We start from the raw sequence: 12,500 nt of genomic DNA on the forward strand, positions 1-12,500 counted from the left end.
AGACGCACACAGCAGGCGCGGCAGCAGGAGCCGCCCCGGCCAGCGAGCGAGGCCTGACAAAACGGTGACAACTGGGAGCCGAGGGCCGGCGGACCCCCGCAAGCGCGGAGCGGGGGCACGGGAGAGGAGGGCCTCCTCGACACGGACGGACGGGACCGTCGAACCGGATGGCGGCCAGGCGGCACACCAGCCCCCCGCACCACGCGGGATCTCACCGCCAGCACCCTCCAGGCGCAAGGGCGGTCCCGCATGGGGGGAGGGGAGGCGCCAGGCACAGCCACACAGCCGGGGACACGCCACCGCGCGACTCGGCCACCCCTCACACGCACACACCGCCTCCGACGATGGGGGTGAACGCCAGGCCCTGCAGCACCACAGGCCACACCGTCGCAGCCATCTGACCCCCGACCCCAAAGAGGGCTCGCCGGCGCACGCAAGCGACACGAGGCCGCAGCGGGCCGCGAGGGGGCCACCTGCGGGGGCATGGCATCAGACCGCGGGGGGAGAGGCGCCAGAGGCGCGACGGGGAGCCGCGGGGAACACCTCGGGCCAACAAAAGCCGGGTCCTCCCGGAAAACGGACACGGGATGCCACCGCCACACGCCCGCGCGGTCCCGTGGCACGCCTGGGACGCCGGCAGCCCGCCTCCAGCGACCCCACGCGTTCCCCGACGCGCACCTGAGGCCCCCCACCGGGGCCCACAATGCGACACCGCCAACGCTCTCGACACCGGGCACCTACTGCCACCGGCTTCCTGGGGTCTCCATCCACCAACATCCGAGCCCCTGGCCCCGGGGGCCGCCACCCCGCGGGAACGCTCCCAAAGCCGATGCGGCCGAGGGGAGACCCAACGGGCCCAAACCCGTGGCCCCGCCGCCGCCACCCTCGCCGGCGGCGACCGGCCAGCGGGCCGCGGACAGCCCAGGGCGGGAAGCGAGCAGAGAGCCACCCCACGCCAGGGCCACAGGGGCAGCGCGGGACAAGCCACACGCAACCCCAGGGGCCCCGGGTGGTAAGCGGAAGGCCAGACAACACCAGAGGCATGCGAGCGACCGCAGGGCCCCTCCGTCGGGCCCGTAAGGCAACGGGACGCCCGGCCCTGGCCCAGCGGGACCCTCCCCCGACACGGGGGGGAGGCGCGGGCCACGGCAAGGTAGAGGCGCGAGAGGCAGCGTCCGGCCCCCAGCGGAAGGGGCCGGGAAGAACGAGCGACCATCGCCACCTAACGCACAACAACCCAAGCCATCCGCGTCGTCAGCAGCGTGGCTACCGACACGCACCAGGAAGAGGGAGGAACGGCGCGGCAAGCGGGGGATACGGCACCCCATCACGTAGGCACGTCCCTCTCGGATCGCTAGAGAAGGCTTTTCTCACCGAAGGCGAGCCGCACCCCGCCAGCCCCCACGTGCGCCTCTCACCGGGCACAAAGGGCCCCAACACCAAGGGAGCATCAACCCAACCCGGGGGACGAGCCCGAGGATGGGCGGAGGGGTCTGCGGCACAGGTAAGGAAGTCACCTGCCCCCCCACGGACGCGCAGGGGGCACCAGAGGCCGGCCGGGCGAGGCCACGGGCCGTGGCAGCAGCAGCCGGTGCTGCGCCCAACGCTTCCTTTTCCTCACCACCTCGACCCCCCAGAGGCTCCCGCACACCAGGCAGCACACACCAGCGAGGAGGCTGCAGCGGCACACCCGGGAGAGCGCACGCTGGGGTGGCAAGGGAGCGACACCACCACTCGGCTCCAGGCGCCTGAAAGGCAAACGACCCGGACCGCTCCAGGAGCACCGCACAGAGCCGAGCAGAGCCGGACTCTGCCGGACGAGCCCCACACCACCGCGGGAGGGGGCCCGCCCACGCCGTGACACGCCGGCACGGCAGAGGGCGAAGGGTGTCCGCCACGTCCGAGGACCCCCGCCCGGACCCCCACACCAGCGCACCTCCAGGCGGCACGAGGCAGAGGGAGCGGAGATCGAGCCGGGTTCCGCACCCCTGGCCTCTCCCACCACACCGAGGCAGGGGAAAGAGGAACCAGGAGCCCGCAAGACAGAACGAGAAGCTCGGCAGCATTCGCCATGAACGGCCGTCCCTCGTCTGTAAGCGGCTTAGGCCCGGCCCGGGAGAGCGCCACATCACCACATCGGTCAGTCGCGGTCTGGAATTGTGACATCACGCGAGGCACAGGGGGTCACGCCCGGCGAGGACAGCCGCCAGAGAGGGGGTCCGTCGCAGCCTCACCGGCCCCTTGCCTCCTCAGCGGCGGTGGCCAACCCCAGCGGAGGAACGCCTGACACGCACACGCGGCATGAAGCCGCTACTACCGGCTCAGTCTCAGGAAGGGGTCTCGTCAGCCACCGCTACACAACGGGCCGCCTGCGGCAGAGAGCGGACACGGGTATAGGACCCAGCGCCCGGCCTCACCCCCGCCGCTCTCGGGGCAAATCGTAAGCCGGAGATGGCAGCACCGTCGCAGGGCTCAACCGGGATCGCACACCGAAGCTGCCGCACGAACCCAGGCAGGCAGCTCGGCCGCCGGATGGGCAGGGGAGACGCAGTCCGACGCCAGGCCGCCGGCAGCCCGTCGCGCTCTCCCCCTGCCCCCCAGACGCGAACCCAGGGGCCCAGCTCTCCTGGCGACGGTCGCCAGGAGACAGCGTGTCAGCACCTACCTGCAGATCCAAAATGACAACTGCAGGCGTACAAATGCCCTTCCAGGGGACAACGGGGACAACCTATGCGACACAGCCACCCCCTCAGATGGGGGCCCGGGTCACAGGTCCCCAAAAACATACCCATCGACGACAGGGCGTGCTCCTGTGGCCACCTGGTCGACCCAAGGACTTAGAAAAGCAAACACACGCTCACAGTCCCACCAGCGGCCACGACCGGGTCCCCTCGTGCGGGCGACGAGTGTCGGGCCGGGAGCCCCGGGCCTCGCAGCCCCGTCAACGGCCCCGATCCGGTCCCCTCATGCGGGCGACGAGTGTCGGGCCCGGAGCCAGCCCCGTCGACGGCCCCGACCTGGTAGCCTAGTGCGGGCGACGAGTGTCGGGCCCGGGGTCCGGGGCCTCGCAGCCCCGACGACGGCCCCGACCTGGTGGCCTAGTGCGGGCGACGAGCGTCGGGCCCGGGGCCTCGCAGCCCCAACAATAGCCCCGACCTGGTGGCCTAGTGCGGGCGACGAGCGTCGGGCCCGGGGCCCGGGGCCTTGCAGCCCCGATGACGGCCACGACCGGGTCCCCTCGTGCGGGCGACGAGCGTCGGGCCCGGGGCCCGGGGCCTCGCAGCCCCGATGATGGCCACGACCGGGTCCCCTCGTGCGGGCGACGAGCGTCGGGCCCGGGGCCCGGGGCCTCGCAGCCCCGACGACGGCCCCGACCTGGTGACCTAGTGCGGGTGACGAGCGTCGGGCCCGGGGCCTGGGGCCCGGGGCCCGGGGCCTCGCAGCCCCGACGACGGCCCCGACCTGGTGACCTAGTGCGGGTGACGAGCGTCGGGCCCGGGGCCTGGGGCCCGGGGCCCGGGGCCTCGCAGCCCCGACAATAACCCCGACCTGGTGGCCTAGTGCGGGTGACGAGCGTCGGGTCGGGCCCGGGGCCCGGGGCCCGGGGCCCGGGGCCTCGCAGCCCCAATGACAGCCCCGACCCGGTTGGTGGCCTAGTGCGGGCGACGAGTGTCGGCCCCGGGGCCCGGGGCCTCGCAGCCCCGACAACGGCCCCGACCTGGTGGCCTAGTGTGGAGGCAGTGATAAAGGGAGTGCTGGTCGACCCCATGCACTCTAACGGTACTCCAGCAAGGTGACATTCAGGAGCGCGCAGACACCTAACCACCCCTGCAGCTGCCTGCCTGCTCACTTGCAAGCCTCCAGGCCCAATCTCCGAGCAGCACACGAGCCAGCCAGGTCCCAGCAGGGCTGGGACTCTCCCGCCTGCAGCTTGGGGACTTTGTCACACCCTGTCCCGGGCTCTCCACCCACTCGCTTCCCCTTGCCGGCTCCGGAGCACTCTACAGCTACAGCAAGGCTGCCTGCCACCAGGTGGAGTCAGACAGCCAGCACCAAGGAACAAAGGGACAGCACGCCGGATGCATACGGCCGGACAATGAATCCGAGAGAGGCAGGGAAATGTGTGTCATCTCCTCCCTCCCTCCCTCCCTCCCTCCCTCCCTCCCTCCCCTTGCAGGGGGTACCGGCTGGTCCCGGCCGCCAGGTCGCTTGCCTTGCCTTGCCTTGCCTCTCATTTATAACCAAACTGTGTTGTGACTGTTACTGGTGAAATGTGAACATTTTGTTTTGATTGGGGAGAATCGTGTTGGAGTAGTGAATGACCACGCATCTGCTGTGACAGCATAAATCTGACCTATCAGCACATTCTTGGGGGAAGGGGGGATACACTTGGTCACACACAGGTAAAGGGAAAAGGCAGCCAGAAAATAAAAAGGAACCACCAACATCGAGAGAGAAAAGGGAGGGAGGGAGGGAGGGAGGGAGAGAGAGAGAGAGAGAGAGAGAGAGAGAGAGAGAGAGAGAGAGAAAGAGAATGAGAACTGAAAGGAAGGCAAAAGTAAGAATCAAAAAAAAAAAAAAAAACAGGAACACAAAAACTAGGGAAGGAGAAAGACAACATAAAGGGAAGCAATGGAAGCAGTAGGGGAAACACACACACACACACACACACACACACACACAAAACAAACGGCCAGAAAGACACGAGTGAAAGAGATGAGGGAAGAAAATAAATCCAGAATGAGACCGCGAGAGAAAAGGCTCTAGGAAAAGGGAGAGAATGTAAAGATGAACAATGTCGAATAAAGGTGGGAGTCAGAAGTGAAATTCTTTGAGACGCAGGGGAGTGGGAGAAGGAGAGGGGACAGGTCAAAGGAGAAAGCGAAAGAAAGAGAGGAAAGCGGCGGTATTCAGCAATCAAAACAGAGAGAGGGGGAGTCTAAAAGGAAAGGAGAGATCCAAGAAGAAAGAAATAAGGAAACATCCCTAGGGAGGCAACAGATTCCCCCGCCTGGACGGAGCAAGAGAGCACCTAGAGAGACGCACACACAGTGCAGTCCCGGCCCGGTCGGTGGAAGGACGGTTTGTGCATTTGTGCAGCGCCGCGCGACCGACCGCCCGCCCGCCCCGCCCCCCCGCCGCCGCCGCCGCCGCCGCCGCCGCCGCCGCACGGGCCAGCAAGCCAGAAGCCCGACTGTGTTTACTGCGCCTGCGCTAAACCGACTGTTTCCCTCCCTCCCCCTCCCTCCTTTCCTCGACCCCCAAACTCCACGCCAACCGCCACCCCGAGGCCCCGCGAGACTTGAGACTAGTTTACATGCGGGCGCCATCTTGACCTCTGCCGTCAGCGCCATCTTGGCTTTCGCCTCATGTCCGATCCGATACTGTGGCCACTAGATGGCGCGCAGACCCCGCGATTCGATTCTTGAAACACGCTGGAGTTAGTTGGGGCTGCGATGGGGCGGGGAAGATGAAGGATGGGGGAGCAGGAAGAGCAAAGGCAAGAGATAACAACGACAACGCTGAGTCTCGAGCCCAGGGGTCAGTTCCAGATTCATCCCTTGGGCCATGTGTTTCCAGGCCCAGCTCTCCCGGGGAACCTCATCCGGTAATGAGACAGAGACAGAGAGAGATAGAGAGAGACAGAGAGAGAGAGAGAGAGAGAGAGAGAGAGACTGAGACTGCCTCACAAAAATCAGAAACCCAGTTCAGTCCATCTCAATGCTCCCAACCACGTTGGGACAGCAAAGACTTCCCTATACACACAGCTAAAACCCAGTCAGCGCCTCACCCCAAGTCCGTTCCCACAATATGTGCCAAGAGACCTTTCCTCCATCCTTGTCTCTCCCTGGATGGCCCTCCCTAGGCGGCATTGTCACAAAGTGTGGAAGGACTCTCTCCCTCCTGTGTCGCAGCAGCTGAGGCCAAGCTAGGCCGAAGCCAGGAGCCAGGAACAAGATGAAATCGGTGTTCCCATACGGCAAGGCCAGTGTGTCTGCTGACGGGCTGTTGAGCGTGTGTGCGGTGGTGCCACAATGCCAGTATCCCCCCCCCCAACTGTTTTACTTTCGCTTTCTGTTGTCGTCCCCCGCCCCCCCCCCCCCCCCCTTGAAGTTGACTTATTTTCATCGGGAAGGCAGATTTGCAGAGAGAAGGAGAGACAGACAGACAGAAAGATTTCCATCCGCCCGCCGGTGCACTCCCCAAATGGCCACAACCACGGCCGGAGCTGACTGGATCCGACCCAAATCCAGGAGCCGGGAGCTTCTTCCAGGCTCCCCACGCAGGTTCAGGGTCCCGTAACACTTGGGCCACCCCTTCACCGTTTTCCCAGGCCACAAACAGGGAGCCGGATCAGAAGTGGAGCCACAGGGACTTGAAAGTGGAGGAATACTGCCGCGCCCTTGTGTCTGTCTGTCCTTCCTGTGAGCTCTTGCAAGACCCAAGAAGTTCCTCCTCGGGGACAGAAAAGATGTGCCATGGAAACAGGTTAGAGACGTGAAAGAAGAGAGAGGAAAAGAGGGGGAGGGAGAGACAGATTGATTGAAATTGAGTTAGTGAGAATGTGACAACAATGAATAATAATTCAGTCTTCTCTGTTCGCCATTTGCAGGTAAGGTCCAGATGAGGAAAAGGAGAAAGGGAGCAGCCAGGCTGGGATTCCAGGGTCCAGAACACGGAGGGAGAGAGAAGTAGGTGTCAGGCAAGGCCACCTGCGAGGCCGAGGCCTTCGTGTCGGCGGCGGCGGCAGCGTATTATCTTTTAACTCCCAATCAACCACAGAGAACTCCTTAGGCATCCGGGAGCGCAGGAAGGGCACAGGCCGGCCCGTATGTCCTCCTGCTCTGCCGTCCTCAAGTCCCCTTGACTTGTCGGCAGAGCAGAGCCGACCGCACACAACACCCACCACTCGGGCACAGGCGCCCGGATCTCTCCCTCAGAGCGCCCTTTCCCTTTAGTTCCACAGGATGAGAAATGGTGAACCAACCGACCCCGCCCGCGACTCTTCCCCTCCACACCCTAGGATAGCGACTAAATCCTGGCCCTGCATCCACCGGGATCTCATATGGGGGCCTGTTCCTAACCCGGCTGCTGCTCCACCTCCCAAGCTCTTTGCTGGGGACCTGGGAGAGCAGTAGAGGACGGTCCAAGGCCTGGGACCCAGAAGAAGTTCCTGGTTTCAGATGAGCTCAGCTCTAGGGAGTGAAGCAACAGGCACAAGACCTTTCTCTCTGTATCTCGTTCTGGTAGGAAACAGCTGGGTCATCCTATCTGTGGCCCTCAGAAATGAAACTGTTGAGTTTATCTGGGCAATAAGATGCTGCGCCCTCTGCATGGTCCATAACCGCAATGAAGGAATCGTGACCGGAGATGATCTGTACCAGTGTGACAATGTGGAGGAATTCAATGCGGGGAGGAGAGGGTTTGGGAGAGTCCCAGAGCCTATGAAACTTTGTCAGGGAGAAAAAAAGATGCGAGCGCAGAGGAGAGCTGCCTTCCAAAACACACATACAAATAGCCAGGCCGGGTCGGGGCGCAAGCCAGGCTGGGTTGAACTGTTCACTGGCTAGCATCCCCCAGTTCACAGAAGGGCTGGTGGTGGACCAGGCCAGGCTAGGCTGCTGTACCCCAGCCCGATGGCGATAGCTGGGACTGTGAGGTTGGCCATCTCAGATTGTGCCACAGCACCCACTGGCTCACGCAGGAACGGGGGGGGGGGGGGGACGGAGGGACGGAGGAGACTGGGGGAGAGGGAGCGTGAGAGCCAGAATCGAGCTAGGGCGATGCACCCAGTCACGCAAAAGAAGAGATGGGTGCGTTGCAGGCGGGCCAGCCGGGTTAGGCCGCAACACCCAGCTGTCAGCAAAGTTCCGGGACTGACTGGGTGAAAATCACATCAGGCAGGCCAGACCGCAGTAGCCCCCAGACGGTCCCAAGACTGTCCTGCCTGCTAGGGAAACCACCGCAGGCAGGCAGGCGGGCAGGCAGGCAGGCAGGCAGGCACTCCCCCCTGTCAGCTAGGCTGTAGCTCCCGTCGGAGAGCACCACGTTAAGGCCTGCCTGGACTAAAACAGCAAGTTACCCATAGATCATCAGGCCGTCCGTATGTGCCAAACATACAAGGCCCGGGCCAGACATGTCGACAGCGTGCATCTCCCCGGACCAGACAAGAAGACGAGGGGAAGACAAGAGTTGTCTTTTGGGCCAGGCGTGCGGTTGCCTAGTGGCGAAATTTCTCGGCCTGTACGCGCCGGGATCCCCCAATGGTCGCCGGTTCATGTCCCAGATGCCCCACTTCCGCCCAGCTCCCTGCCTGCCTGTGGCCTAGAGAAGCGGTCGAGGACGGCAGAAACCCTTGGGACTCTCCACCCACCCGCCTGCATGGTGGAGACCGGGAAGAAGCTCCCGGCTCCTGGTTTTGGCTCTGCCCTTTTGTGGCTGTTTGTTGTGGCCACTTGAAGAGTGAACCAGCCAGCGGGCAGGAGATATTTCTTTCTGTCTCTCCTTCTCTCTCTCTCTCTCTCTCTCTCTCTCTCTCTCTCTCTCTCTCTCTCTCTCTCTCCATATATATATATATATATCCGTGTTTCCAATAAAAACAAAATGGGTGAATGGATGGATGAATTTTTTCTTTTCTAAACAGGCGCCGACTGTGAGATGTAAGCAGCGCGAGACTCTGGCCAAGGCTCCGGACTGCTGTGTCCTGTTCGCTTGGTCCAATGCCGATCCAAGCAGAGAACTGGGCCTGGCACGGGGCATGGGGCCTAGTTCGTTAGCATATTCCTGCAACCGAGATCAGCTTGAGCCCTTGTCAACCCCACCCCCACCCCGCCCGCCCGCCCGCCGCACCTACACAAGGACAGGTAAGGTGTTCGCTTCAGGTGTTTGGAAGTAATAGGTTCAGCTAGATTGCTGTATCGAGAGGGAGGGATGCTTGATGTTGAGCGATTCTGCTTGTTTGAGTGACAGAAATACACCCACAGGTTCATCACGCGCATTCACATGGTTCAGGTGGTGGATGGGAGAGTGAATCCATATGCCAATGGAAAGGCCACATCAGAAGGGAGTCGTTCCTGAGAACCACTCACGGTCTGCCCCGTGCCAGTCAGAAAGCAGTGGCCAGATCCCACTTTGTAGTTCCAGAGCGAAGGGGAGTGAGTGACAGACTCTGGCTGACCTTTGCCCCAAGTCAGAGAGGCAGATCCTTTCACTGACAAACGCCTGAGGGCAGGTATGCATGGCTCTGGGTGGAGTAGAGAGAAAGTGAACCAACCGTCTGCATTTCAATGAAGGCAATGAATGAGGCCTCTTGGAGAGCTTGAGTCCCACAGGCCAGTGGCTTCCAAAACAAAGGCTGCTGCTTTCTGGCCCCGGCCCTCTCTCTGTCTCTGGCTGGCTCCGGCCTTGGAAAGGAGATGTGGATGAGGGGAGGTGACTTGCAAGATGTACACAAGACCCACCCACCATCACTTAAACACAGCTTCCCTCCCTCCCTCCTTCCTTCCTTCCTTCCTTCCCTGGTGCTGGGGCCGGGGGGGGGGGGGGGGGGGGGGGGGGGACAGGGAGAGGGGAGTGGTAGGCGGAGGGGCGGGCAGGCAGGCACTTTTTCTTTGGGCTTGGTTTTTCTGCTCTTGGGTGTCACCGGTGCACCCCAGCGTATTCCATAACAAAGCCGCCTTCCGATATGTTTCGCTTCACTCACAGTGGTTCATTAGCCAGGACCCACTGACAGGAGAGGACTGCTTTTTACTGACAGTGTCCGAGTAAAATCAAGCACCCGCTTTAAGTGTTTTCTCTCACCTGTCTCGGCACAATCGCGCTCACCTTTGCGGCGTAGCGACCAACTGTTGCCACCCGGTTCCCCAATTACTGCACCCCTTAGGAACGTTTACTGGATTTGAGTAACCCTGTGTTGAAAGCCCCTCCCCCCCTTTTTTTTTCTCTCCACTGAAGGCAGCAAAATAAGATCTCCATCACCACCCCCCCAAACAGTGTGGACATTAAAGTGGGCATAAAACTAGTTACATTTTCCTTCAATGTGAAAGCCAGGTCTGTTCTTGCGTGTGTGTGTGTGTGTGTGTGTGTGTGTGTGTGTGTGTGTGTGTGTGTGTTTTTAAGATTTATTTTTACTATTATTATTATTTTTTTTAATCGGAAAGGCGGATATACAGAGAGGAGAGACAGAGAGGAAGATCTGATGATTCACTCCCCAAGTGAGCGCAACAGCCGATGCTATGCCGATCTGAAGCCAGGAGCCTCTTCCGGATCTCCCACGCGGGTGCAGGGTCCCAAAGCTTTGGGTCGTCCTCGACTGCTCTCCCGGGCCACAGGCAGGGAGCTGGAAGGGAAGCGGGGCTGCCGGGACTAGAACCGGCGCACATATGGGACCCCATACGGGCGTTCAAGGCGAGGACCTTAACCACTTGCGCCACCGCGCCGGGCCCAACGTGTGTTTTCATTTATTTATTCATTAATTTATTCATTTGCAAGTCAATCATGGGAAAGAGAGGTTGCGGGGGGGGGGGTGGCGGGGTGGAGAGGGAGAGAGAAAGAGAGAAATACTTGTGAGCAAGTTTGTTTGGAGTGGGGAAGGAAGGGAGGAGCGGGTGTGTCAGAAGGAGATGGGAGGAAAGAAGAGGGATGAGCAAAAGAGCCAGTTCTTTGATGAAATTCTTCCACCCACAAGTTCCTTCCCTTTTCTCCTTGTCGCTGTGCTGTGTCCTTCCAAGAAGCAGACATAGATAACAGAGGATGGGGAGAGCCGGAGAGCAAGCGAGCAAGCCAAAAATGTTGAAACCGCTCTTCCACCAGTGCCATGACAACATTGCTGTTTTTCTTTGTTTAAAAAAAAAAAAGAAAGGAAAAAAAAAAGGAGAAAGAGAGAGAGAGAGAGAGAGAGAGAGAGAAAATCTTCCACCACTTCAGCAGTCAGTTCAGGACTTTGTCCCCCAAATGAAAGCCTAGAGAACCCAGAATATTGGTGAACAGAACATTCCAGAAAGTATGGAATCCTGGTTCTCAGTGCCACACAACTCTGTTTAGGATACAAACAGGTTTGTCAACAGCTTTTGCCTCAAACCTGTGTGTGTGTGTGTGTGTGTGTGTGTGTGTGTGTGTAGACTAAGCATTTCTGACTACATTTGCACAGAACCTCAACATCAACATACTAAACCAATGGACCTCAGAGTCCCATCCGGGGGTGTTTACATGGCATTTTGACGAGAAATGGAGCCAAAGGTCAGAGAGAGAAGTGAGGAGAAAATAAATAAATAAATAAATAAATAAATAAATAAATAAATAAATAAATAAATGGTGGAAATCATGAATGTAAGTTCAAATGATCTGTATTCCGAGAGTGAGTGAGTGAGTGAGTGAGTGAGTGAGTTGAATTTACCGACACTGTCTGTCTGGGGCACCTTTGTGTCAGGATAGACAACGATGGGGAGTGGTGGTGGTGGTGGTGGTGGTGGTGGAGGGTGGAGGGGAGAGATGTCATTTCCAGTGTTCTCTAACCTAAGGGAAACTTGTAGGAAAAGTAGCATGCTCCGCACCACGGTCACAAGAGCCTGATAGGCACACGTCCTCAACTCCACACACATGATTCCCATCACCTTCGATTCTGGCGCTCTTTCACCAAGTTCTGCGGGATGAGTAGAGAAGTCAGAACTTTGGTGAAGGAACAGAGGGAGCACTGCAGACGGTTCTGAATGCTGAATCTCTCTCGGTGCCACACGACTGTGTTTTCTGAAGGGACTCTGGACAGAAACCGGTTTTCGGCAGCTTTCACTTCCACCTATATCGCGGGGTTCAACAGGCAGTAGAGCGCTCTTGGCAGACTCTGGGGTCGGTGGGCATGGTGGCACGACAGCGGCAGTGGCGCTGAAGTCCAGGCCGCTCTAGGCGGGTCTGAAACGATGTCCCTCTCTCCGTTCCAGCAGAAGCTGGCCCAAGGGCTTTGGGACCCCCCCCCCCCGCGCACAGCACAAGCAGCCAGTGGTGGGTATCTATGTGTAGGTGGTCGTCTCGCCATGAGATAGAGAAATCTCTGCCACGCCGTACTCCCTCCCTCCTTCCTTTCCCTTCCCCCCCCCCAAGGGTAACTAAGCAAGATCCCAGGATACCAAGGAGAAGCAGGAAGGACTCTCCCCAAAGTCGGCTTGGGGTGAAGGCCAGTCGTGTGGTGGACGGGAGAGGGAAGAAGAGGGGCTGGCATGGGCTGGTCTCAAAGCAGTCATTGGGTCAGTTGAGTCCTCCCTAAAAGCCACCCACCGCTATCCAGCCAGCCAGCCAGCCGGCCAGCATCCGCACACGCACCCACCCGGATGGCACACGCCTGGGTTCACTCAATGTTTCACCGAATCATCAGGCTCAAGCAGAAGTTAGTGGCTCAGAGGCAAACTTTATTGACCAGGGCACATAATGGAAGTAGATGGTGGCAGGAAGATCAGGCTTCCAGCATCGCATCGCAGCAGCAAGGCAGACATAGGTAGGGGCATTCG

At 60.2% G+C, this 12,500-nt stretch overlaps 1 long non-coding RNA gene across 1 annotated transcript; it reads right to left on the minus strand.

Moving 5' to 3' along the window:
• Positions 1-1,983: 1,983 nt before the first annotated feature.
• Positions 1,984-3,291, minus strand: LOC121162715. Its single transcript, XR_005884842.1, has 2 exons — positions 3,157-3,291; positions 1,984-3,090 (listed from the first exon to the last, which is right to left on the minus strand). It is a non-coding gene; the product is annotated as an uncharacterized LOC121162715 (long non-coding RNA).
• Between the last annotated feature and the right edge of the window lie 9,209 nt (positions 3,292-12,500).

The sequence above is a fragment of the Ochotona curzoniae genome, unplaced genomic scaffold (genome assembly GCF_017591425.1).
Source record: "Ochotona curzoniae isolate NIBS_2020 unplaced genomic scaffold, NIBS_Ocur_1.0 contig_535, whole genome shotgun sequence".
NCBI lineage: Eukaryota > Metazoa > Chordata > Mammalia > Lagomorpha > Ochotonidae > Ochotona > Ochotona curzoniae.